Here is a 4,922-nt window from a genome sequence, read left to right as displayed (position 1 = left end):
GAACCAAACTTAGGTCTTTTGTAAGAGCAGCAGGTGCTCTAAACAACAAAGGTAAGTCAAAGACCCCAACATTTACACATTTTAATAGTGTTGGAACTGTTAACTGGTATGGTGACTTCTGTAGTTATACTAAGTTCCTTTCATAGTATGAGGTGGTCATGAACAGTCTGTCCAGGTTTGAAATCAATGTTTCCACAAACTTATATAGTTAAAGATTTGATCTCCACCTGGTGCTACTGGGGAAGTTGTAGAATCTTTGAGAGGAAGTTAATGTCTGAGTTCTGGCTCTGAGTTTTATAGTCCTGTCTCACTTCCTGTCATTTCTCTGTTTCCTGCTCCCCTGAGCTGTGAGGAATTAGCTACAGCATGTTTCTGACACTCTGTATGTATTCAAACTACAAGCTAAAACAAATGCATTCTCCTTTAAAATTATAAAATACATGAGATGATGTACCCATAATAACATATCAAGAAGATACCTCTTGCTGGGAACAATCAAAGAGATGGTTAGAAAATAATAGCAAAGCCAGGGTGGAAGGGTTCAAAGTCTTGGAGAGAAGGAAATCTTGAAGTAGCTGTTCTTTTCTGATGACATTTTCTTCTCCTCAGTACTGAGCAAGGACTTAATGTAGAAATGCATAGTCAGGGAAGACTTAGTGGACAAATCAGAAAGAAACCAATAGGAACCATGAGGCCACAGGTAGACATAAATTGAAGTTTGTGGATGCAGAAACAGCCAGATCAAGAGAGAGAATGGTAAAAAGAGACAAATAAGCAAGGACATTATGTGATTATATTTTGTCCTTAAGAAATGTCCTCTCCCTCCCTCTCTCACTTCCACCCTCCATCTGTACCTCTTTCTTCCTTTCCTCCCTTCCTCCTTTTCTCTCTCTCTCACTCTCTCTGAGACAGGGTTTCTTTGTGTAGTCCTGGCTGTCCTACACTTGCCCTGTAGAATAGGCTGGTCTCTGACTCAGAAATCTGCCTGCTTTTGTGCCCCAAACACTCCAGCAGATGCCAGCTAATTTCTCAGTATCTTAACTCTACAAATGGGTGTGCTGAGATGCTAGGCAGAAAGGTCACAGATCCAGAACTAAGTTTCTTACACTCTCATGAGTGAGATAAAATTCTTCCTTCTGGAAGCCTGCTCAGAAAGCTACAGGCTGTGGGTAGAGATGAGTCTGAGAAAGAAAAGCTTTATAAAACCTATAACTCAACTTAAGAAATCTTAGTCCCTGAATGGGTGAAATTGCAGCTCAGCTAGGAAAACAGCTTCAGAAAACTTTGCTTACTCTTGTGCAACATCCAATAATCCATGAGAAATTATTAGACATTTCAATAACTAAGAGCATGAGAGAAAAAAAAAAACAACCCACCAAAGATCCAGTTATAAAATATGGAGTCAAAATTGTCATAATCTCTAGTTTAAAAAAAAAGATAATACATAATTTTATTAAAGCGAAACACAGTTGTTGTAAAATGAAATAGTCCATCTTAGCTACTCTTTTTATTGCAATGATCAACTTTGGGAGGAAGCATTTAGTTTGACTCACAGTCTGAAATTATACACTTCATCATGGCAATGGAGGCATGGTAAGGCATGAGGTATTTGGTTCCTTGTACCTGCAGTCAGGAGGCAGCAGGAAATGAACATGATTTTTCCTTTTCCATTCAGCCTGAGATCTCAACCTTTGAAATGGTGCAAGCCAGATTTAAGATGATTCATCTCAGCTCAGTAGTTATTAAGTCTAGGAAGCTCTCACTGATATGCTTATTATGTACCTAGAAATAGTGGGGATGGATATTTTCACTATAAAAATGTCTTCACTGAAGCATAGAGAAAAAAACAACACAGAAACTGAGTGCAAAAGACATGTGATGCATGCCAAAAGATGCTAGCAAACACATGTGCAGTCGAAGTTTCCATAGTGATGGATAGAAAGAACAACGCAAACAATGCATAGAAAATCATGGTTGTGTATTTTCTAGAAATCTGAAAAATGTTTCTATAGTTTTAATGATTCTTAGAACTTCAATCAGGAAGATACAGAGAAACGGACACATATGACATTATCAGTGGTAAACATCCATGGACAAAACAAAGCTGAAAAAAAAGAAACCCTGGAAAAAAGGTAAACCTGAAACAGGAAATCTGTAAGACTGACAGCTGTCATTCCAAAAGAAATGAAGGAAAACAGAATTCAATGGAAATATATCTTTTAAACAAAAATAGAAAATAAAACCAATTTAACACTCTGATTCTGCACACACTAGGAACATCTTCCCCCTCCTACTCGTGATTGAACTCAGAGCATTTCAAATGCTGGAATAATATCTTAACAGCAATCTACTACCTTGGCCCCTAGAATATTTTTAAAGGTAAGTTAAAGATGTTTCCACATGAACAAAACTTAAATTTATTTGAGAACATTTGTAAGTAAAAAAAATAAAATTGCTAAGTGAAGCAGGAAAAATAATCTCAGAAACAGACATGGAAATGAAATAAAAGCAAAGAGAAGAGGCAATAAATGCATACAACTGTTACCATCACACTAGGAAGATCTGCGACAGCGGTTTCAGCTTTGAAATGTCTTCTGTAAGAACACATTTAGTTAGTCTAGGTCTACATGGACTATGTTGGATCATCTCTGTGTTACAAATGCTTTCACTTTACCTGCATCTATAGAATCCTTTTTGTTTTAGAAGGGATTGTATTCAAAAGTTCTGGGAACTGGGTCATGGGTGTTTCTGAGAGGTGGTGTCTGTCTGCCACAAGACTTCACAAGTCTACTCGAAGTGGAGAGTTCAGCCAGGGAAATCAGGCAGAAGAAAAAGCACAAGCCATGAAAAGTAGAGTAACACTAAAACCATCTTTATTTGAGTAGATGTGTACAGAGGGATGGGTTTTTAAACAGACATTTTGGTGTAAATTCATATACTCATATGTAACTAATGTATTTCAATACCTATGTCACTTATGTGGAGAACGCAACTACAGATAGCTTGCATAACCAAATTTAAAGTGAAAGGCAATGAAACTTTTAGAAATAAACATATCAGGCTCATATTAAATTTGTAGGTTTTTCAAAGAATTCTGAAACAGAACAGAGAAACAAACAACTGGACTACACCAAAATAAAGAAATGTCTTAAGAACTCACCATTAGATGGAAAGGCTTATGAAGAAATTATAGGTATCAGAAAGAAATTAGCAGGCAAATTAATATATAGAAACAAAAGATTTCATCATAGATTCAGTCATTAATCCACTCAAATGGATAATAAAGAATAAGAACAAATAAATCTCATTAGTCACTGGAAAATATATGTTAAAAATTATAAAATTATTCTAATATTCTACATTTTTGAAATTATTGTATGTGTATGTGCATGTGCATACATGTGTGCATGCATGCATGCGTTTGTGTGTGTGTGTGTGTGTGTGTGTGTGTGTGTCTGTGTGTGTTAGTATGTACCAAGTGAGTGCAGATGCCTAAGGAGTCTGGAATAAAGCATCAGATCCCTGGGAGCTGGAGATACAGACAGTTGTGATCCCTCTGCTGTGGATGTTGGGAGCAAAACTAGGGTCCCCTGGAAGAACAGAAAGTTCTCTTACCTTCTGGACCTTTTTCTCCAGATCATCATAACACCAAGAAATGTGATGCACAAAAATATTGTTGCCCGTGATTGAGAAAACCTATAACTTTTATGACTACTGCTGATGGCATGTTTATTTTGAACAATTTATGATATCACCTAGAATTCGGCAGTTCTAACAGTAAACAGAGTGTGAAATGTTCTAGGTACAAACTCAAGATTAATGTACACTTATTTTTTTGTACACTGTTAAGTTTATTTTCATTCAATATAACGAAGTTAACAGGCATATATTTTAAAGTAATAAAATGTTATCAATAAGGATATTTTAATATAGCCCGAGATTTAACATTCAATGTTTACTTACTTTTAAAATGTAAAATGCACAATTATAATATTCATCTAAGATGCATATTAATATATTATATATAAAATTCTACTATGATACAATGTACAATGAAATATATAATAATTTTTGTAAAAATTACAGCTTTGGGCAAAACACACATAATAAAATACCCTGGGATTTTGAAGAAAATTAAATGAGAAAACAACAATCAAAAAATTGATGAGTGACACACAGAGAAGATAGGAACTTAATTATAATTGGGCCTGTCATTTTACATATATAATTAGTTTTATATTGCATAATTTCATAATGAATGTGGCCTTTTAATCTGTAAATATTTCCCAGTTTTCTTTTATAAAAGGGTATAAATAGCTACAGTTTGTCTGTTACTGTTAGATGGATGATGGGTGCCTATTACTCTGTCCCATGGCTTGTATTTGTTATCACAAATTTAACATCTTAAAATAGCTTTTCCTATCATAGTCTTAGAAACCAGAAAGGCCAAACTGAGATGTCTGTAGGTTGCTCTCCTTCTTAAATCCCAAGGGGAGGATTTCTGCATCTTTCAGCTCCTGTGGCTCCCAGCATTCTTAAAATGATCACTGTTCCCCTTCACCTATTGTCTTCATAAGCATGTGTCAGCATTTTTCCATATATACCAGAGAGAGAGATAGAAAGAGAGCTTAAGATACAAGGAGGGAAGAAGACGAAGGGAGATAGAGATGTATATACCCATAGGTTAGAGGACATTATTGAGTGTACCATTCTATCACACTTTGCTCTATTTCCCTGAGACAGGGTCTGTACCTGAAGCATAGCTAGGCTGGCAGATCTTCTGTCTCTATGCTCTACAGCACTACCATTGCAGGCAGGCATGAACATGCTTATTTTTCTCTTTTTTTCTCATTGAGGTATTTATTCTTTACATCCCAATATCTATCCCTTCTATTCCCAGCACCCCCCCCCCGAGTTCTTCC

Source organism: Mastomys coucha, unplaced genomic scaffold (genome assembly GCF_008632895.1).
Source record: "Mastomys coucha isolate ucsf_1 unplaced genomic scaffold, UCSF_Mcou_1 pScaffold9, whole genome shotgun sequence".
Taxonomy (NCBI): domain Eukaryota; kingdom Metazoa; phylum Chordata; class Mammalia; order Rodentia; family Muridae; genus Mastomys; species Mastomys coucha.
Note: the sequence above shows the minus strand (reverse complement) of the source record.